The 23,014-nt window shown below is 37.2% G+C and overlaps 1 protein-coding gene and 1 long non-coding RNA gene across 5 annotated transcripts in view; one reads left to right on the top strand and one right to left on the bottom strand.

Moving 5' to 3' along the window:
- LOC134491400 (transient receptor potential cation channel subfamily M member 3) overlaps positions 1-23,014 on the top strand; it is a 380,465-nt gene that overhangs the window by 247 nt on the left and 357,204 nt on the right. The window lies entirely within an intron of this gene.
- LOC134491405 (uncharacterized) overlaps positions 1-23,014 on the bottom strand; it is a 771,213-nt gene that overhangs the window by 528,736 nt on the left and 219,463 nt on the right. The window lies entirely within an intron of this gene.

Below are 23,014 nucleotides of genomic sequence, written 5' to 3'. Positions count from 1 at the left end.
TTCTGGCTCGGACGCGTTTCTGTCAACTGACCTGCCTGTGTCTCTCGTGAACAAGCGTCGAGTGGTCAGCTCGGTCGAACGCTCTTCTCAGAGGATTGACACCTTATTCTGACGGGGCGTGGAAGGGAGTTGGGCTGGGGATCTTCGCAAGATCAAAGCGCGTAATGTGTGTTTGTGTGCAATAAACTTAATAACTATAGGTGACGCGCGCTCTCTCAGGTGAATGGGTCACACTCGGCGATGATTTTTTTTTCCCTCCTACGACATTGAGGTTGAGGGAATCCTAGGAAACTGGGCCTGATGTTCGCCAGGTTTCTGTGGACGGACCCCCCAAATCTAAGTAGTTTACAGCAAATAGAAGCAGGATCCTTTCTCGAACCCTCTGTTGCATGGGTTCTTTCAGTATAAAGGCTAGACAGTAAATAGCTGAATATAATACCGCCTCCTTTGACCTATTTTATATTGTAATGCGTTTGTCTTTATTGTCTTCCAACGTATTGGCTAAATGCCAGCCATTATGCCACTACAACACATTTCTCTCTAGTGTAAACTTCCCCTCTCTGTTGACTGTAATACTGTATAGGTGATAATGAATGTTGCACGTGCTGGTAACATACAAATGATGAGTGTTCTTCAGAGCTTATAAGACAGGAAGAAACTTGTCTTTAGGGAACAGATGTCCTTAATAAATCTGAGCACAGTATAGAGCAGTGAAATCCACCTGTTACTAATACCTGCTTATCTTGACAAGCATTGATATATCTGCTTACCTCATTTGCTGAATAGTTCTTCTTGGTCTATATAGATAGACAGTTGAGTACTATGCTAAAATTGCTTTAACTAAACAACTTGGTAATTACCTTCTGGACTGCTGTTCATTTTTCTGTATCTTTGTAAATGATCTATTATTCTGTCTGTAATTTACTGTTGGCTTTCTAAAGCATTTGGAGGTAGGGATGATTAGTATTTTGGTTCTTCAATTCTATATGCAGTGTTGGAGAATAATAGATATTTTATTAGAGCATTTTGAGATAATTAGGCTCATAATCCTTGCAATAATTAGTAACAGTAGCTCAATTCTGAAGATGAGAACTACATAAAATCTTAGGTAGTGAAGAAACATGTGAAATTTAAGCAGAAGGGCAGTAATGTCAGTTGACTAGTAGCTTTGCAAAGTTTACTAATTTTACTTACAGCATTATTTCAAATTGTTCAAGATCTGTCCTCCCTTTTTTCTTACTAGTTTTCTAGTTTTTCTATAAATTATATGTTTGGCTTTGTCTGAAGACGTGTTCTTGATTTTTAAAGCACCAAGTAAAACAGCAACAGGTTGAGCTAGATAGCAATCACAATATAGAAAGCTGAGGAGGGGGACTTGATATGAAATGGATACCATGACAACCAAAATCTGGAGAAACAACTTGGTTCTGATATAAACAGATGGTAAGGTATCATAATTTTGGCTAGTGGTAAATAAGTATTTAGTTGTAAACCTGTATTTGTCAAATACAGCAGTGTAAACGAATATCATAAAAAATCAGTATTTCAACATACCTTGAAATAATAGTTCTAATATATCATATAAAAACAGCGATATTCTGTAAATGAAGGAATTAAGTATGCAAAAACTTATGTCTGTTATGTGTCTGAGTTGGAAAGAAAACCCTATATTTTTCAGACAGACAGGAATAGTTGACAAAAAGACATATTAGGATGTCAACAAAAAGGATGTGCGAAACACAAATGTGGACATAATGTCACATATTATTTTAAGATGCTTTTTTTTAAAAGTACACTTTGAGTAGGATATATTTTGACAAGAATTGGGAAGTCATTTTGAAAAATGATAGAATTCTATGACTGATTATGATGTTGTCTCATTTGTATGATACAGCATAATTTACTCTCAGTTCCTGTATATTCAATATATCCTGTAGGAACCATATTTATAATCTGAACCATTATTTTACATCCTTTGTTCTATCCCAGAAACATTTTTCCTCAAAAAATTGCAAACTAGAGTATGTTTTAATAATTGTTTTGCTTTCAGAACAGTTTTATAAGCTCAGCTCAAAACCCACTTAACTTTCTCTCTGCTTATGTTTTGAAATGTCCATAATTATAAAAAAAAATGTCTAGGTCTCAGGCTAGTAAGAGTGTTAACAAAGCTGATTTGTGTAAGAATATTTTTAATATAAAGGTTTAAAGCTGGGTATACAGTTTCTAATCCAGATTGTTGCAGTTTGAAGAAAATAAGAATATCAGAACTTTTTAAGAGGAGTAATTATGTAGCCCTCCTGATCAACAAGAATGTTGAAAGGGGTTAACTTTACAGAAAGGGGTGTTATTTGAGTAAAGACTAACGTGGGATAGATTCCTTCAGAGAGAATAAGAAGCAATAATTGAAGAGCTATTATTTTGCTCTCTGGGGGAAAACTCCAAGATCTAGAGCTGGGCAAGAGTTTTATAAGGACCATCAACATGGCATAAAAGGTGTGCAGTTGTTTCAGTTTTCCAGGACTGAGCAGGTTGTTTCAAATCAGGAAGAGGAAGAAAGTCCAAAAATTAGGTCAGTTGTTCAGACCAAGAGATTTATAGTTTAAAGTCAGTCCCAAGATAGAAGTTGTGGACTGAATGCCAAGTCAGTGTTGGATGTTACCAGGGTCACATTACATTGAGTATTCAGGTACAAAGGAGATGATTGCTCTCTCTCAGCTCTGAAAGTAAAAAATCATTACCACTCTGTCAATTCTTGCCATGATGAGCAGCATGCATAGGTGCCTTGGCCTGGCAGAGGGCAGAAATAAATTCTACAGAATAATTTCAGTTAGTGTCCTACCTACAAGGCCAGTTAAGCCAAACAGTACAGCAATATCTACTGGTTAAATGGAAAGGCAGAGTTTGATTAAAGATCTAGTTCTTTCCAAGTACTCTGTAATTCTAGGAAATTTAGTTTGTCTCTGTGTGTGATTTGGGAGCGTAGGCAAATTGGCATTTGCCAGTTGGCATTCTGATCTAAAGAGTTAGAAGATCATATTGTAGGTCTCTATTTTATGTAGCTTGATGTTATGTAGTTCCTGATTCTTGCTTCTGCATTGCTGGTATGTGTGATGGTAATGGTACAGTATGGTACCAATATCCACGTTGATTGTTTACCAAGAAATTCCAAGTGTTCAGGCATGCCTAGAATGATTTTAACTAGGATCTATTTGGGTTTACATTCTCCTTTTGTAGTTCAGTGCCTGTTTTGCAAATTGCTATTGTTTCATCAGTAGCAGTAAATTAATAATCCCCCCCCCCGATCTCTTAATCTGTAAGGGTTAAGGCTGAAATCCTAGGTGCATTTACTTCAAAACAAATCCAGGTGAACTTCCTGGCATTTAATTTAGAAATGTTGTATAAAATCAGTGAATTTTTTTTTCAAACAAATCACATTTAGAATTATGGTATAGTTTTCAAATCTCACTTGGACTCTGGATGGAGAGCTAGAGTAAGTCTATCTAAACTCAAACTTTTTCTCAACTCTTGTTGATTGTGCTATCACAAATTTTATGCTTATGGGACAGGACCTCTCTACTGCTTCTTTTCCTAGTGCACATTTTAGCACCTCCAAAGCTGAGTTCTGTGGAAAGGAGAAGTCTTGGTGTGAAATCATATATGAAACTTGTTTGTAAAAAATCAAACTGCAACTGTGCTTGCATCAAGGCACTTTTTGAACCTGTCAATTTTTCCACCAATTAAAAAAAAGACTACTTGCAGTGCTTGATTTAAGTAGAAACCCAAGGACACGAACCAATATTTGTTTTTATGCAAATTGATTCTGGTGTGCATCTAATTTAATGGTGCTTTTGGAGCTATCACTTGTAGGAGTCATGGGGTTCTATACAGCACTGTGTGTTGACTCCATGTTTTTGCTATGATAATTGATGTGGCTAGGGATGGACATTAGATCTCAAGCTATCAGGCAGATCAGTCTAGGAAATCAATTCCACAGGGAGGATAAATCTACTATTATTGAGATTGGCTATAATGACAAAGTCTTGCAAGTCTGATTATGCTGTACCTCCTCCACCTTCTTATACTTTAGTTAATTAGGGAGGTGTCTGAGCTGCTTTGGAATGTTATCTGGATGTTCTGGACTTAAAAAATGCTTTAGCCCCTTTTGCCTAGGCTACAGTTTCTGCATATCTCCATCAAGGCCATCTTCCTTATTCTCTACAGAAACTTAAGGCTCCATCTCTTTCACCCGCTCCTCCTTCTGTGATTATCCAGAAAATAGTAAGAGAAAGACAGTGGCAAAAAAGACTTTTGCTAGCACCTGGATATGCCAGGACCTATTAGGCTTAATGTTTGAGGGCATTGTCCTGTTGTAGAATTCCACTCTCAGGTAATCCCCATTTTCACTGGGAGTGAAGAAGCAGACATCTCTGGGGAGGAAACAGATGTGCTTAGTGGGTGCCTTCAACACATGCACAAGAAAAAGTGCTCCCTAACTGGATTGATCTGTACTCATATATGATAGAGTAAGCATTAGGGAGGGGGGGATTGGAGGTGGCTAGGTCTCTGCTTCTGTATCTTTTTATCTACTTATCCATCTGCTGACTATGTGATGCCTGAACCTGGAATTTGGGTGGTTGGGATTGTTTTCCATTCAGTCAAGGAATATCCAGGAAAGTATTTTATTTTGAAAAAAGTTAAACTGCTAAGGTGTTGTAGGCAGAACCCTTTTTTTAAAAAAAACTCAGACAGTACAGGTAGTCCTCGGTTAACAACTACTTGTTCAGCGACCGTTCAAAGTTACGACGGCGATGAACAAATGTACTTACGACCATTCCTTGAAGTTCTGGCCATCCCAGCACCCTTGTGGTCATGTGATCGTGATCATGATTGGCAAACAGCTCACACTTATGACAGTTGCAGCATCCTGCAGTTACATGACCGCCATTTGTGACCTGCCCTGCCAGCTTCCCATAAGCAAAGTCAGCGGGGAAGTTGGCAGGGAAGGTTGCAAGTTGCTCCTGTAAGTTGTTCCTGCTCCCGCCGCTTTTTCTCCCAAGGAGCCCAGCTACATAGTGCATGCCCGCCCACAGCACCATTCTGCCTGCACTCCGTAGTGCACTTATGCACACCTAGCTGCACTCGCACCATGCCAACCACCTGTGTACCCCTCCCACACTTGGCAGCAGCCAACCCCCATCAGACCATGTTCGCACCACGCTGCAGCAGCCACTTACCTGCCCACCTGCTTGTGAGCTGTCCAGGATTGCAACTTCCTGCTGGCTTCCCTATTGAATTTGCTTGTTGGAAGCCAGCAGGAAGTTGTGAGGAGGTCCATGATCCTTGCTTAACGATGGCAACTGAGACTGCTGCGATTGCCATAGCTAAGTGATGCAGTCATGTGATGTCCCACTTTACGACTGCATTCCTTAGCAACAGAAATTCCAGTCCCAATTACCATCTTTAAGTGAGGACTACCTGTAATTTATTTTAAAAATTGCATTGTTCAACTATATCTAAACATAACCAACTAAAAGCACTGTGAAAGTACATTCACATCCTCATGCTTAAAGGTAGAGTGCTTTCACAGTGATAAACACTACTGTTTTATCACTGTTAAAACACTACTGTTTTAACATTTTTTTTATTCGGGTTTAAAGGAAGACTACTCCCAAGGCAACATAGCACTTCAGTTACTAATGTCTTGTTTAGCACAATCCGTTTATAGCCTGAGAGACAGCATGTATACAGGAGGTGGGGAGTGGGGGAAGCAGTAAATAAAATCCTAACATGTTAGCAGGTATGGAGATATATTATAATCTAAATGCACAACTGTGTAATACAACATGACTATCTAACCCTTCTCTCCCTCTCCAAATGAAGATGGTAAATCTAAGATCTAAAATGATCTTCCTGCATTTCCAGTTGTGGTGGTTCTGACAAATACCAGGAACAACATTTCTGTCTTTAAGCATGAGTGTCATTTTATGATGGTAGTTTGATGGAATGCTTTGTAAAACCACTGAAGTATAGTGGTTAAAATTACGCACTGAGACAACTCAAATTCAAATCCACATTTGACTTGGAGCTTACTTGGGGCCAGTCACAGTCTTTCTGTTCAGCCTACCTTACAAGGATCTTTGGGGAATAAAATGGTACAGTATGTCAGCTCAAACTCTCAAGAACAAATTGATTATGTGCCATCAAGTTGGTGTCATATCTTAGTGACCATATAGATAAATTTCCTCTATGATGATCTGTCCCTAACCCAGTCCTTTGAGTCTTCCAAAGATGCACCCATTGCCACTTTAACTGAGTCTATCCACCTTGCTGCTGGTCATCCTCTTCTTCTTTTTCTTTCCACCTTTCCCAGCATTAGAGCCTTCTCTAGAGAACTGGGTCTTCACATAATGTATCTGAAGTAGGATAATTTAAGTCTGGGCATTTATGCCGCAAGTGAGAACTTTGGGAGATTTCTTCAATGATATACTGTATTTGCTGGTTTTCTTAGCTATCCATTGTATTCTTAGGAGTCTTTTCCAACACCAAGGTTCAAAAGTGTCAATACTCATTCTCTTCTGCTTCTTCAGAGTCCAACTTTTGCTTTTATAGAGCATCACAGGGAAATCCATGGCTTGCATGGTTCTGATCGTTTTCGGTATCATGGCATCTGAATATCTTTTCCAAGGCCTTCATGTCTACTCTACCAAGTGCTATTTCTTGACTGCTCATTCATTTACCTTTGCTAAAAGGTAAAAGATATCTACCACTGCGATATCCTCATTGTCAGCTCAAGAGAAAAGTTGGGATATAAATGCAATAATAAATATTAATAAAATATTTTCATCTTAAATTAGTATTTTCAAACAAGTATGTTATATAAAGACCAAGAAAAGAGACAAGAAAGGTAGTAATGCAGTGGGTCAGAAGTTGAAACTAAGGATAAGAGGAGAGGTAAGGATAGAGTATGGAGAGAAAGAGATTGGAAAGCCATAGATTTTCACATAGCCACAGATTTTCACATAGCAGTGCTCTACTACCAACCCACACACAACACAAAATGAGGCACGCATCATGGAATTGCTTAGTGCTGCTTCCATCAAAAGCTTTCAACCTCACCATCCTACTTTGGAGTTTACAATTTCTGCAGATTGTGCCTAGAGAGGGAAAGCAGGCATTTCATTTTGCTACATTGAGAAACATAGTTTAAATTGGTCTTCCCCATTCCACTACTTACCAGATGTATTAGAATTACAACTCTCATAATCTTTTGCCAGCATATTGATTGGGGATATAGAAATCATAATCCAATAAGGCACCAGGTTGGAAAAAGCTGGTTACAAGCTGTAAAGCATTGGGACTTTCTGGCATACTTGAGCTGCAGAAAGATGGCCCAATTGGTATTATTTTGTTGTTCAGATAATTAATCTAGATCAGCCTCTACCAATCTCTTATCCTCTAAATGTTGATTATTGCAATTCTCAAAATTCTTTGTAAGCAGCTGTAGCATTAGGAATTAATACAGACCGGTTTTTCCTCATTAACTACCCAAAACCCCAATTTAGGGGTAGCCAAAGGGAGAAAACATAGAAGTGATACATCGAACAAAGAAGGAACCAGGGCACCTAACAAGGATGGAGGGCTTTAAATTAACCAAGACCAAGACTAAACACAAAAAAGGTTCAGAGTTGCCTGAAAGTGAGCCAGAACAGGATCATCTGAAGATCAGGTTATGTATTTTCTCATAAGGAAGGCCAGAGTTAAGCAGAGTTCTCCGATGGGAGGAGATGGGCGGGGATAAATTAAATTAATTAATTAATTAAACTCAGTCATGCTCATCAAAACATGAATTAGAAGGCTGCTGTATAACCAAAGGATTTGGTTGCTCATACTCTAAATTTCGAGGAAGAGGAACATTCATCAGAATGAGCAGAAATGCCCATTGTAAAACAACTTTAGCATCTAAAACAACCTAAATGCACATCTGTTAGGCTGTGGTGGGATTCATATTTGAGCCCTACTTCATGGCACATGTAGATTCTTTTGTTCATTCATTCATTCATTCATTCATTCATTCATTCATTCATTCTATATCCTGCCTTTCTTCCAGAAGCATTATCTTCCAATTTTATCACAGCAATAACAAACTTGCAACATGGGCTGGATTAAGAAATAGTGACTGGCCCAAAACTGGCAGTGAATTTGAACTTGGGTATCCTCAGTCCTGGTCCAGCATTTTAACCCACTACCTCTCCATGACTGGTCAACATGGCATCCCTAAAATGCTATTTTCATTATTTTACCTATCCCCTATATATATAATAGAATAACATGAGGGATATTATCTCCATCCTAAAGCCTGGCGTCATGGCACGTGTAGATTCTTTTGTTCATTCGTTCATTCATTCATTTGTTCATTCATTCATTCATTCAATATCCTGCCTTTTATCTCCATCCTAAAGAACAAACTGGAAAGTTAAGCTCAAGTTGATTATATTCTTTGAAAGGGATGGTTTAGACTGTCTTAAAACATTGGCAACCAATCACTGTGTCTTGCATTGCAAGATAATTCATGGAATAAAAAGAGATTCAAGGTTTGGTCCCATGAAATTAGTGACAATCTGGAATAAGGTAATAGTGGATGTAAATATAAACTAATTAAGTATTCTCTTAGTCTACAGTTCAAAAGAGTTTGATGCTGGAAGTTTTCATATCTACTATTATTTTGCAGTGGGGAAATTTACATTCTTGTTTGGAATATTGCATATGTATTTCACTTTTTTGGTATCCTTCTTCCTCTGTAGAAAAACAAGTTTTAAATCGTGTTATTGAACTTGGTCAGTGTTGTACTGAGTGCATATGAACTGTAAAATACTCATTCTTCCTAGTTCTTTTCATGATGCTAATTTACTTAGAAATTGCAAACCTGTTTCCTTATAATTCGTGTTGTAATTCAGGTAATCAGTGATTTTAAAAAACAGCCATGTTAAGTCAACTGTAAAATAAAAGCTAGCAGTGAATGACAGTGAAATAAATGACTTAGTACTTCACATCTAATTAGAACTATCATCATTCCATAACTTAAATGGGTAATGTGATACTTTCTTATACCTGTTTTCTTCCTATTACTTCAAAATTGCTTAATATTTAGTATGGATATTTTAGCTTTGAGGCTTAGATATACTGAAATGGCCTTAAGTAATTATAGGAGGATTTAAAGCACTTTTCTCTTCCTCATAAACAAACTTCATTTCTTTCTTTCTTAACTCAACCCCTTTTTCTGCTTCCCTTTCTATAGTTATTTATACCAATGGATTTTCCTTGCTATGGCACATTTTTGGAGGGCATTTAAGTTCAGGTAAATGGAATGAACACTTTCACTCTGAACAAATTCATCAGTTTCTTCAGCTATGTTTGCCTTTTTAAAAAAGCAACAAAAACAAACCAACAAAAACAAGAATAATGGAGTCCTCAAATTCTGCTTTCAGTGTTTTGAATAATGGTTGAAATAAAGGGATGAGAACTAATTATATAAAATGAACCAAAATGGAATTCTTATTGTGAATTTTTTTTAAAAAAAATTGATTTGATTTGATTTGGAAACTGCCCAATTCCAAAATGACTCTGGGCAGCTTACATTTTTAAAACAGAAAAACAACACAAAGGAACTAGAGTGTCTGGACACGAATATCCCATATAACAAAACAAAACAGGAGTCCATAACCATGCTGCCTGAAGGTCTCAGAGAACAAGCTCCAGAACATCATGAGGATGGGAGTCACACGAATTTCTGGGGGGAATATCATTCCAGAAGGCAGGTGCTATGACAGAGAATGCATGCTTCCTGGATCCTGATAAATGGTATTGTTTGATTGAAGGAATCTGAAGCACACCAACTCTGCCTGATCTGACTGGATGGGCAGAAACCATTTGTCCCTGACATAAGACTTCCACAGCAAGATCTCATATTTGGTTATCTGTGCAAAGTGCCTCTGCCAGAAAAGTGTGTCCTGTGTATCAGCACCCTACCTCCTTCCTTGTGGACTCACAGTTGACCTGAAATCCAGATTGGCATATTTACAGAGGGAAAAACCCCTTTTACCCCTCCAGGTGTACCCTATCATTGACAGTGGATGAGGGTAACCAGCAGTAGCCAGAGACCAGGGCTTGAAAGACCTGATAATCTGGCTCCCAGGATAAGAATGGGAGTCTAAAAGTGGTGACTGACCTCATATGCCCAATCCCCCTTCCCTGAGAATGGCCACTCCTGCCTCCTGCGATGTCTCCCTCTGTTCCTCACTACTGTGATCTTCATCCCTTCTTTAGTTCTCCAAACCTTTTCCAAACTCCATTTAACTATTCTTTGATCTCTGCAACTTCAGCAACAAAAAGAATTGGAAAACTGCTGATAATGCTAAAAGAAACTAAAAGTCAGCTGTTCTGACATATTGTCTCCAATGTGTTTTGAAATACTCTCTTTACAAAATAATCCTTTCATTTGTTTCCAACACTTTCTAAGAAACTGCTAAAGCAACCTTGCTCCATCTCACTTTTAGAAGATTCTTGAGTAGTTATCAGGAAGTTTTAGCAGTAGTTTCCCTTGATGAATAGAGTCTTGAATGTGTTGTGAACAAAAAATTAGTGCAGCTGTCTTCTTCATTTAATTATGAGCAGTTTCCAGATCCCTTAAAATCTGTACATCTGGTACCACTAATTGGTGTCAGTTTGCAAGATGCTCCTGTTGCCAAATATCCCCCATTTGTGAATAACATTATGTATATCTATCAAATATTGGGCTATAGTATGTGGTTTGGATTTTAAAAAGTAACTTTCCTCCATCCTGATTCTGGAAAAGTGCAATTAAAAGGTCATGCTGGCTAAATCCTAGGACTGGATATATGCTTTGTATAAAGAGTTTCACCCAGAACAGTGCTGGAAGGGAGTGGCTTTTCCTCTCAGTTCCAACCAACCAATGAAAGAAAGAAAAGATCACCTTTATAATATAAAGTAGGAGGTCTAGCTGTATTCGAGACTCCCCCAACTCGAAGCCCCATGAGGCCTTCAGAGGAAGTGGCAAGTGGTATATTGGCGGTGCCAGTGGCATAGGGAGAGCTTCAACCAATGAGTCTGAGGATCCAAGAAGAAGCATTCGTCCAGGAAAGTTCTCCCCATTCTCATTCAGTTCCAGCAAGCAAGCCTCTTTTTGTGGTGTGCATGAGAGTGTCAGTTAGATGCCATAGTTAAAGGCACCAGACAAGAAACCAGGAGACCATGAGTTTTGGTTCCACCTTAGGCACAAAGCCAGCTGGGTGACTTTGGGCCAGTCACTCTCTCTCAGCCCAGGAAGGAGGCAGTGCCAAACCACTTCTGAAAAATGTTGCCAAGAAAACTGCAGGGACTTTTCCGGGCCGTCATGAAGAGTCAAGACGACTAGAAGATAGATAGATAGATAGATGATAGATGGATGGATGGATGGATGGATGGACGGATGGATGATAGACAGAATTTTTAAAAGTGGACAGTTTTTTTTTAAAAAAAGCACTAAAAATAATAAACCATTATAAAATGTTAAAAGGTAATATATTCCACCATCAGATAATATAATTAATTATTAAATTTTATTACCAAATGAGAAAGAAAAAAAATAAAAGAAGCAATAAAATAAAAACACTAAAAATAGCATATTAAATTTTTATTTATTTGTTTGTTTGTTTTCTATCCTGCCTTTATTAATATAAATCACCTAAATATCTGACATATATATTAATAACAAAATATCAAATTACCCATAAAAATGCCCTATAAAATACTATGCAATCTGTGCCAAAAGGAAACATTTTATCAATTTCTGATTAGTAGAAAAAATAGCCTTTTCAAAAATTGATAAATTTCACCTTTCTTGAATCTGTTGTTGATGTCTAGAGTAGTAGTACTTTTCCAGTCTTTCAATATAATTCTCTTAGCTATTCCCCATGCTTGGTGTAACAAAAGTTCCTGAAAACAATTTTGGGATATTTTTCAAAATAGCATTCACACCTTTAACCCCTGAATCTACTAATATACAGTATGTTAAGCAAGCCTCTTGTTAACAAATTGGCTGCACATCTGTGGTTTCACTTTATTAGTCTTGATTTCTAAAAAGAATTGTTTTATTGTACAGGTTTATATTTTATCCATGTTTTATGTTGGTTATAAGCTGGTGGTTAATTATCATTAATTAGTTTTATGTAATACTTGCAGACATTCTTCTACTTCTTCTGAGTAGTTTTGCTTCTAAGAGATAGGTGGTAGCTTGGTATGGTTGTTTAAGCTGTGAGTTATAGAACCCTACTGCCCATCATGGTTTGGTCAGTTGAATCTCTTAAAACTTTTAGTGAGAGAAAAACAAGACTAGATTACCAGACTTAGTCACACTAACACAAAATGTAGCTTTCCCCACTAACTGGACTGTCACAAAACTGATCAGTTTTGGCACAGGTTGGCCAATATGTTATCAGCAAAACCAAAGCCCAGTTTTACCCCAAGCATGCTCATGCTATCCTATGCAATTTAGGATCTCTAATCAAAAGTCTACCTTGCAGGTCAATACAGAGTTGTAGGTAACCCACTAACTAAGAAGTAAAACAATGTTGTCTGTAAAATTCTTATGCTTTACATGGTTGTTTTGTTAGCAACACTGCTAACAAAAGTAGTTTATTAATACTATTATAGCTATTAAATTTGTAACTTTTCATCTCACTGCCATAGTCAATAATTAATAAAATCTACTTCCTCCTAGTAATCAACTACATGTTTTGTTTCTGAATTATTCTGATTAAGGATTCAAATTTAAATGTTGTGAAGCTGAAATAGCAATAGTATCTTGCATATTGTCTAAAATTAGCCTAATACATTTTAGAATATACTTTGATAAAGATGTGTGTGATGTTTTCATAAGAGAAAGTTTTTCTTAATTATAAATGAGCACACCCACATCCACTTTATATTTAATGATTATTTCATTTTGAGTTTCTAATTTTATCTTACTGGATATATTAAGCCTAGAAATTCTGTTTTTTGTACAAGCTTACATCTAAACATTTTGTACAAACTTAAGTCTAAGCATGTAACATGATATATCTTTTAGTACGTTGGCACCAACAGAATTGAAAATAAAGGGGATAAACTATATTAGTTTTGTTGAACTGAACAAATATTTTATATTTAAGAAGTATAAAATCAAATATAAATCTAATTTTGTTGAAATATTGTATAACCCTCAGAATAAACTCTTTTTATATGCCCATTTGAACCTTTTTTCCTCTTACAAAAAAATAATTTCAATATTCTACTAGTATTGTGAGATTCCAGCCAGCCTCTGACTCAGAAAACGAAACTCTTTCTGAGTCAGATGGGGGAACAGAAACTTACCAGGCTGAAACTGGGGAAGTGAAACCCAGAGATGGGTCAGCAGCATGGGAAGAGTCACAGATGCTGATTGGTCAGTTTTCGGAGGAGGATTTGAATCCTCCAATCAGCGTGCACGAAAGACATGCCGAAAAGGCAGCCTGATTGGCTACAGAAGGGAAGGTGTGCAAAGGATAGGCATAAAAGGCAGACGCGCAAAGAGCTAGCTGCCAGAGACAACCGATCCTTCGAGTTTGCAGCTCCAGCAGAAGAGTCCTTACCTGCACCGGAAACCTTGCCTGTAGCTGGAGGGGAATCAGCGCCAGTGTTTCCTGTTGGAGGGGATTTGGATCCTGTATCCACTGCCACAGAGGATCTTCTCCTTGCCAAACTCAGCAGTCTCAGCCTTGCATCCAGCTTCAGACCTCTTCGTCGTCTTTGTGCATGTTTCAGGCATGCTTCCAGCCTTGCTTCGAGTTTCCAGCCATGTCCTGAGTCTCCAGTTCAGCCTCATCATGCTTTAAGCCCTCAGCTTGCTTTGAATCTTCAGCCCAGCCCTAGTTACCTGTTCAGGAACATTGTTCAGGAACTTCACACCTTCCTTGTTGTGAATCAGATTTTTAACCTTGCCTAGGACCTGTGATCCAGTCCGGTCATGTTTTAAGCCCTTCGCCTGATCCAGAAACTCCAGCCCAGCCTAGTCGTGTGCCTAGTCTCCAGCCCAGTCCAGAATCTCCAGTCGAGTCCAGCCTTTCGTCGAGTTCTCAGTCTTGCTCCGAGTCCCTAGTCCAGAGTATCCAGCCCAGCCAAGTATCTCCAGCCGAGTCTAGCCTTGCTTCGAGTTCTCAGCCTTGTGCCGAGTCTCCAGTTCCAAGTATACAGTCCAGCCTGAATCATCGAGTCCAGTCCAGTCCTGTCATTAGAACCAAGACGTTTCCAGTGGATCCAGTTCGGCCTCGCCCCGCTTCCCGGTGCCAGCCTAGTTTAAGTGGCATTCTGGATTGTGGACATTCGTTCCCAGTTTCAGTAGTGCCACATGCCCTAGCTTCTCCCAGTCCTCCAGCCTCCGTCAGTGAATCCTGCTCTGCTGTTTTATTACAGCTTCCTCTGGCAACCTTGCCGGTTTCCTCGTTGCTACCCAGTTGGTCTCAATTGGAATCAGCCTACCTCTTGATTCTAAGGACTTATTTATTGTAAATAGTTATTTAATAAAGAGTATTTTTTGATATTAAATCTGCCTGGCCGCCTCATAGTCTGAACAGGACAAGTATTTGGTTTTGCAGGTGAGCAAGTCATGTAGTTCATTATGATTTCCTGTTAAGTTCAGATTGGGACGTAAATATTAGTGGATTTCAACCATAGATCTTGGAAATTAAACTTTGTTGTTTTTAACTCTGGTTGTTTTTATTGTTTTTTACTGTTTTAATTGTGAGCCACCAAAAGTCATGTATATGAGATGGGCAGCCTATACACTTACTAAATAAATATATTATAATTTTGCATTCTGGCTTGTTTTGAATAACAGGAATCATAAGACCCCAGTTGGAAAGCTATTATTATTGTGGCTTACTGTACCTACTTGTTTGCTACTCAAGAGCAAGGTTGAGGGAAGGATGCAGTGTACAGGTGCCTACCTTCAACTATTATCCGAACTGAGCCATTAGAAATTCTCCATCTGCTTCTAGTGAGGACTTTCCATTGAGAGCTACCCAGTAAGATTTAGTGGATTACAGTGGCTTATTTCTCATATGGAAAAGAACATCTGTTAAGGTTCATAAATGCCATACTGATCCATTTGATCTTTTTTCTTTCAGCTTTCAGTGAATAAGCCATACGTTCTTTCTTCTCAAGGAAACCTTTCAAAAGATATCTCCTTAGGCAAGTTGTGGAGAATTTGCTCATGTCCAGTGTTGGTCCAAAAATACCTGTTGCATGAAGGATGAGCACATCTGCATTAATCTTCCTTGCTCCCTAGGGCAGTGGTCTCTAATTTCTTTTGATCACCCACCCTTATCAGTAAAAATGTTTTCATCATCCATCTCCAATATACGTATCTTTGTTCATTTATAAATTATATACATGTACTACTATACAAACATGTTATTTGCATTATAAAACTTACTGCCCAGAATGGAAATTGAAATTAAACATGGTGAGATAAAAATGAGATAAATATAAATAGACATTCTAATATTTTCTTCCCCCATTCTAATTTATTGTCTTGTGCATCATTTGGAGTGCTTTGGAGTGGGTATACTCTACTCCTTTTCGAAATCTCTGCCCTAGGGTATAATTTACAGCAGGTTACTCCATTCTTTCTGCATATGCTAATTTTAATCTGTTTTTCTAGAGCAGTGTTTCTTAAACTTTTTTCTCTTAGGACCCCTTCCCACTTTTAAAAATTATGGAGGAATGCAAAAGAGTTTTTGTTTGTATGGATTATATTTATTGGTATGTACCGTATTAAAAATTACAATTGACGCATTCGCCGCCAGTACCACTTCTCACAATTGTTTGATGGGATTTTAATATTTTATTATTTTGTAACATAGGCAAATAATTTTGATTTTGTGGACCGCTGAGAGGGTCTTGGGGGACCCCAGGGGTCCTTGGGCCACACTTTGAGAAATGCTGCTTATCGTTTTAGTTTATCTTTTTTCCTCCAATTTGTATTGTATTTTCTTAATTCCTTCTCTCACCTCTGTACTTCTCCCACCAGAGAGCTATCTTGTTCTTGCAATAGTAAAAAACTTTTTATTTCCTTAGTAGAGCATTTCAATGCATTTATTTCAATCTTTGCAGAATTTTCTGTTGTATCTTCAGGTTACCTTTCTCTGCTGACATGTGTCTGGTGTTCAAATCATAATTGCAATACAATCAAAATGTGTTGAAAGACCCATCTGTTTTCTCAGGCCTTTTAAATATGATTAGATAGCTCTATTCCTTCCACTTTCCTAGGCTTTTAGTTGCTGTCCCTTCTTAGATTGCTGACACATTTGCTGTGTAAAATAGTGTTATCAGGGCAGCATCAGCGTAATAGATGAATGTAATGAGACATGGAGAGAATTACAAATACTGGTAATTTAAATGTTTAAATGTAAGCTGGTAAGTGAAATGAGATTATGGAACAGTTATCAAAATACATTTCAGTTGAGGCCGAAAAACATGGGAAAATTAATGTGGAAGGTGATGTTTATCATGCTTGGTTAATCATGCTAAATATACAAGGGACAAAGAAACAGCAGTATCTTGAGTGAAATAATGTTCCTGAGGGAATCATGATAAATGATTTGCTGAATAGATGAGTGAATGAATATACAGTATGCCTTTTTGACTTTGAAGTGTATAAATGATATAAAGTGAGTAATTGGCATTTGAGATTTCCTTCTTTTGTTACCCATCTCAGTTAAATTGGGCTGTGTGATGCTTTGCAGAGGTGATTCAAATTAAATGAGATTTAATTGAATCATTCCAAATCAAATTGTTGAATAAGGTATCTTTCAATCTTTTTGAAGAGATTTGAGGGAAATCTGGAGATGTGATGCCTTTAAAGAGTCTCAGACATTGTTTCAGCTTTCCTTCCACATGTGGGAAAAGTGGAAGGGGAAGGGTTGCATAATGTGATGGGCTTTCTGATACTGAAATTAGTAGCCAAACAGTGAGATATATCAGCTCTGCAATCCCTTCCTGCATAAAAGGTGTTTGTAAGGAAAATAATTTTAACCATTAAACAATTGTTATCAACTTTACTAAGTCCTCCCAGTGATCTACCCTGGCCCATTTATTAAAAAAGGTGATTGGAATCTGCCAGCTAGTTACTGACGCGTCAGGCTCCTGAAAAGCACCTTGCTGTTAAGTTTCTGAAGTTAGATGGACTCAGAAAACATATTTGGCTGAGAAACAAATTGGACTTCTCTTCTATTGGAACAAATCGGATTTAGAATTTGACCATCTTTGACCATACTCTAATTCTACAACATGTGGCAGAAGAATTCTTCAAACCAACAGGCTTTATTCTGTGCAGCTTTCATAGACATCAGAGCAGCTTTTGATCTGATTTCTAGGCCCAACCTTTGGTGCAAATTACAAAATTCTTCTATAGACAGAAGGTTGCTACTACTAATCTATAAACTCTATGATAAAACTACTATAAAAGTTAAATGTAGTTCCCAAGAAAGCTATACCAATGAGATCCCTATTAATAGAGAAGTCAGACAAGGCAGTATTCTTGCTCCATTGTTATTTAACTACTGTATTAATGCACTAGTTGCCATGATGAACAATCTCTCTCATCACCCACCAAAACTAGCAGAAAAACATATTTCAGTCCTATTATATATGCAGATGATACTTTCCCAGACTCTGATAGGCTGAAGAAGGGTACTGTGAACATTGGCTAATCATTGTGTTTTTGAAGCTCTGGAAATCAGTTAAAGACCAAGGTAAGGGTCTTTGTCAAAAGTGCAGAAAGATATGTTTGGACTTTAAATAATCCTATTAAGCAGGTTAAATCATTTAAATACCTAGGCATAGTTTTCCATGCTACAACCACACACAGAATCCCCAGAAAATATGTAGTACAAAAAACTCACAGACAGCTGGAACAGTATTGCATTTAGTATTTTTCTATACTAAAGGGGCTTTATTCATCCCAGCTGCACTCTGAGTACGCTCAAATAAACTGAGAGCACAACTGTTATTTGGTGCCGAATTAGGCCCATATATTTCTGTTGGTCCTCTAGAAAGAGTTCAGACCAAATTCCTTAGGAATGTATTTCAAGTCCCCTGTTGTGTCTCAAACATGGCTCATTGTGTGAGGCTGGAATCAGTAGGACTGAGACCATCACCTGTATTTACATATTGGGCCAAAATATACTTAGCCCCTCTAGGTCTGATGTCTCGGATCCTTACTGACAATTTTGTGTCATTCCAGCCCAAAGCAATAGGCCAAAAATTGGAGCTCCTTGGATTTTCATTAACTGAACTTTGCATGTTTGGGTAAGAGCATGCAATAGTAATGTTGGGCAGAGGATTACAGTTATTGATATTCAGTTAATCCTGGCATCTCTTCCCAGGGATATACTCCTGATTGTCTTGTTCACCCTCCTTAGACCCACTAGATACCTAAGTCAAATTACATTCCCTAAGTATAAGAGGGCATTCTCCTTGGCTCGAGTTGATGCCCTTCCTACTACAGTTCTGGAAGGGAGATACAGAAGTATCCCATTTGGGCTAAGGTTTTACCCATGTGGCAAAGGGTCTATTGAAACTATTAAATACGTTTTACTATACTGCCCATTTTATGCTAGCACATGGTCAGAGTCAATAACCCCACATTTAAGAAAAATCAGTCATTCTGATCAATTTTACTTACAGTTTTTACTTTCAGATATTCATGACTTTGCTACTCTAAATTTAGCTAAATTCCACTATTTCATATGCAAAATGCACAGCCTGAGTGGCCATACACTGATATGCCTAATTAATGTTATGATTTGTTCTTTATATACTGTAGATACACAACCTGTTTTATACTACTGACTTTTATTATGTACTTACATTATGTACTTTTATTATGTACTTGTGTACCATAACAATGGTTTCCTTTAAATCAAATTGTTCAATAAGGCACCTTTCAATGAGATTCCAATGAGATTTGAAGGCAGTTTGAAGATTTGCAAAGCTTCAAACATTGTTTCAGCTTTACTTTGCCAATTTAGAGCAATTGGACAATGCTTTGGAGTAGGACATTCTCAGCACAGGTTCAAGTCAGCACAACTTCTGTTTCTTGCTGAACAGTTTGGAGGGCCCGCTGTGCCGTCAAAATCTGTCCTCCAGATTTTATTTCTGCTTTAAAAAGATGCAAGGGGAATATTTTAAAAATGTATTGCATTGAAACCTGTGAAGGAATCTAAGTGAAATGTAAATGATAACAACACCTCAAAAACAGTTCCCAAGGTAGTAAATCTGGAAAGTTCTTACATTGCTTGTGTTGTACATTTGAGGAATATGAACTGATGGAATGAAAAGTTTAAAGCTAAACTAGTTTAAAGACAGCTTATTAAATGCAGTTAGATTCACGGGAGAAAAGCAGTATTAAACATTACATTATTATACAGTAGTATCAAATTGTAGTGACTTCATTTTCATAATCTCTCAAAAACCTGGACTTTAGAGGAAAGGGTACTAAATCCTACCATTTTCATTTAATTTAATCCTTAATTTTTTGGGCAATAAAATATTATCTAGTAATATTTTTCAAAATTAGAGACAGCCTGAATCACAAGTATTACTGCATAAGGGGGTGTGCAGAAAACTGAAAATGCATTGCAGCTAGGTAAACGGTCCTAGGTGGGTTGTGTTCCAGCTGAACTGAAAACTGGAACATTTTTGTTGTTCCAGATTTTGGCTGAGGAAAGAAAATTGCCTGTAATCTCTGCAGGTCTTTCCTTAACTCTGAAATTAGGAAGTGAGGTTAGAAATAGAAGTATGCACATATACTGTAAGTTAAGATCACATTATAAGTTGCACATATGCATTCTTTGAGTGATTTTAATACAGAAAAAAATGCTTTCATCTTGTAGTTTAAACTACTTGCCTACTAAGTCTTGGTAAGATGAAGGAATTTGCACTGAAATGCAATTCAATTAATTGCTTGCCAAATGAGGCTAAGAAAAAAATGGCTCAAGCTTCTCACTTCAAAACGCTTCTTAGTAAAAGGATGAAAAGAACTTTAAGTAGTATCTTGCACTGATTTTCTATGAAATCTTAAAAAACCACAGGCTACTTTGATTATACATATCCCTATTCTATAGGAAATTAGACCTCCCGTCACCAAACCCCCCACAGCAAAATGTTATGCATGAACTGGAGTTCCTTTAAGTTGCTGTAGTCCCTTCAGCAAAAAGAACTGTTCTTTGTTTGGTATGCATCTGTTACAGGTAGTCCTAATTTAGCATCCAGGACCAGCAACTTGGTCATTAAGTGAAGCGACTACTAAGGGAAACCGTGACTGTGCTCATGATTTTACTTCAGCTTTCCTTTGCTTTACAGACTTGCAAAGGTAGTAAATGCAAGGATTGGTCTCAGTGTTACATTTTCATCACCATTGTACTTATGAACGGTCGCTGTATGAGGCAGTTGCTAAAAGAGGACTATAGCTGCTAGATTTTGGTCAGTTCATTCAGGAACAGATGAGAACTGTCATCTTCTGAAAAAACTTTTCTGTGATATTGCAAAGAATAGATTTTATAGATAAATTATATATTGATACATTGATTTTCAGTGCTTGATGGATATGAAAAGAGGTATGCTTTGTGAAATGTCACTGGATCCCCAATATTTGCTGTTTCTTTACCATACTGTATATTTGATTACTTTTACAAAAATTAAAAATTTGGTTCAGGATTATCTATTCTGGATAGTTAGTTAGATGCCATAGAGTCATATTTAGTTCCTGGTAAATGCATGGACAAATGCTTACCATCTTGATCTGTCTCTTATAACTTGGAGATCTTCCAAGGAATTTCACATAATCCCTTTGATCTCAATGATCTGTCTTATTCACTGGCTTTCTCTTTTTTAAGTATCCTTAAACTTCCCAAGTATAATCCTGCTTTTCCTGTCTATAGTATGCATTTACCATATGTCCAAAACATATGCTTTTGGTTGGCTGATCATCACCTCAAGAAAGCAACTTTTATTTGGTCCAGGACTTATTGGTTGGTTCTTCTTGGAATCAGTGGTACTCTTAACAATCATCTCTTTACCAATAATTTGAAGCTGTCTATCTTCTTTCTCTGGTTCCTTTTTAAGTCTCCAGGTTTCACAGCCATACATCATTATTAGAAAGACCATTGCTCTGTTGTCATTGCAATGCTCTAATCCTTCATGATCTTCCCTAAATTTGTCATTGCTTTCTGCCTTAGAATTAATGTCTTATTTACTTCCCCCAGACTGTCACCCATTTTATTCTTTCTTGAGCCCAAGATACTAATCTATCACTTTCACTTCTTCCCTATTGACTGTAAATTCTTTGTCTTATACTTAACATTAATCTATTTATCTATTTTATGTTCATAATGAATTATTTTAAGTTTTCTTTATGATTTAATAAAAAGTGTTATTCTCTACATACCCCAATTTGTTAGTGTCTCTTTCTCCACTTTGGATTCCAATCATTTCAATCACTCCTCCCATTCTTGTATTTGCTGTATCAGATAAACAGATAAGGGGACAACAGGGATCCTTGCCTCACTCTTTTACCTGTGTTTCTACAAATGCATTTCTTACAGTAGCTTCTTATTCATTGTTAAGATTCCATAGAAAAATAATTGAGTGTTCTGGCACATATGTTAACCTTGATCTGTTTTTCATCTAGCATGATTTCCATAATCCAAGGAAGACATCATCTTACCATTGCTAAGTCAATGAAGCAAATGTAAACAATTTCCCTGTATTTTCTAGCTTTTTCCATCTCATGTAGCAATCTGGTCCCTCTGCCTTTACTGAAATCTGCCTGTTCATTTGGTTCTTTTCTTTCTTCTACAGTACTCTCCCCCAAAGCAAAACTTAGCTCGCCTGAAGAATTACAGCACCAGTTTATTATGTGTCCATTCTCTTCCATCTCACTTTCTTTTCTACAGGTATATACACTGATATTTTTCCCCAAAGTTTAGGCCAAACAGTCTTGTTCCATGTTTATTGATAGAAAATAGAGCTTTTGCATGTAAATTGTCTCTTCTCCTGAAGCTTGAAACAGTAAAAAGGGTATTTCATGTGATAGGGTTTATTTTTTAACAGCTGGTCTATTGTCTCTTAAACTTGACTTTCTAGTAGAATTGATTCTTCAATATATTCTGTCTCTGTACTGTAAATATTTTTATCATGCTATAATTCTGTTAGTAAAAAGGTTTTGGTATGATTTTTCCATCTTCTTAATTTCACTGCCTCTGTTAGATCCTGTCTGTGATTACTCTTGAGTATTCTTACCTTAGCTATAAATTTTCCTGCAATTCTTTTTCATTTTCCTTTTTTTATTATACTCTTCCATTCATTATTTCTGACTGTGATATCTTTCCTTATCTTTCTTGCTTTATGTTGAAAGAATGTGTTTCAGTCGTTGTTATGTCCCTCTAGTTGCCTAAATCTTTCACCCTCTGTCTTGCTTTGGCTATCATGAAATGTGTTTTGAAACCCACTTGGATCTTTTTACTTTTTGAAATTCTGGGAAAAATTTCAAGTCTTTAATTTCTTCCCATAACTACTCAGGTTATCTTTTCATAAATCGGTTAAGAATATGAAATCTGTTCCTTTCATTGTTCTTATATACTAACTGCATATTTTCCAAATCATATGTTGCAAGCAAATCTACTCTCTCTAACTGTTCAACCCATATTTAACCCAAATAAGATACATTCTGGATCATTTTATTGTACTTTCCATCTTCTGTTTCCTATTATGGAATGTTTGTTTTCAATGTTGTCTGGATTTTTTTTGCTTAAAGCAACTGTTGGCAAAAGAACTCTCTTCACAACATTCTGTGTCTTCTGTATTGTTGCATTTACCCTGTGCAAATCTTCCTTTATTTTCAGGTTTCTCCAACTTTGGCATTCTAATCCATTAATAATAG

The sequence above is a fragment of the Candoia aspera genome, chromosome 2 (assembly GCF_035149785.1).
Source record: "Candoia aspera isolate rCanAsp1 chromosome 2, rCanAsp1.hap2, whole genome shotgun sequence".
Taxonomy (NCBI): Eukaryota; Metazoa; Chordata; class Lepidosauria; order Squamata; family Boidae; genus Candoia; species Candoia aspera.
Note: the sequence above shows the minus strand (reverse complement) of the source record. Positions and strands in the feature narration are given on the sequence as shown.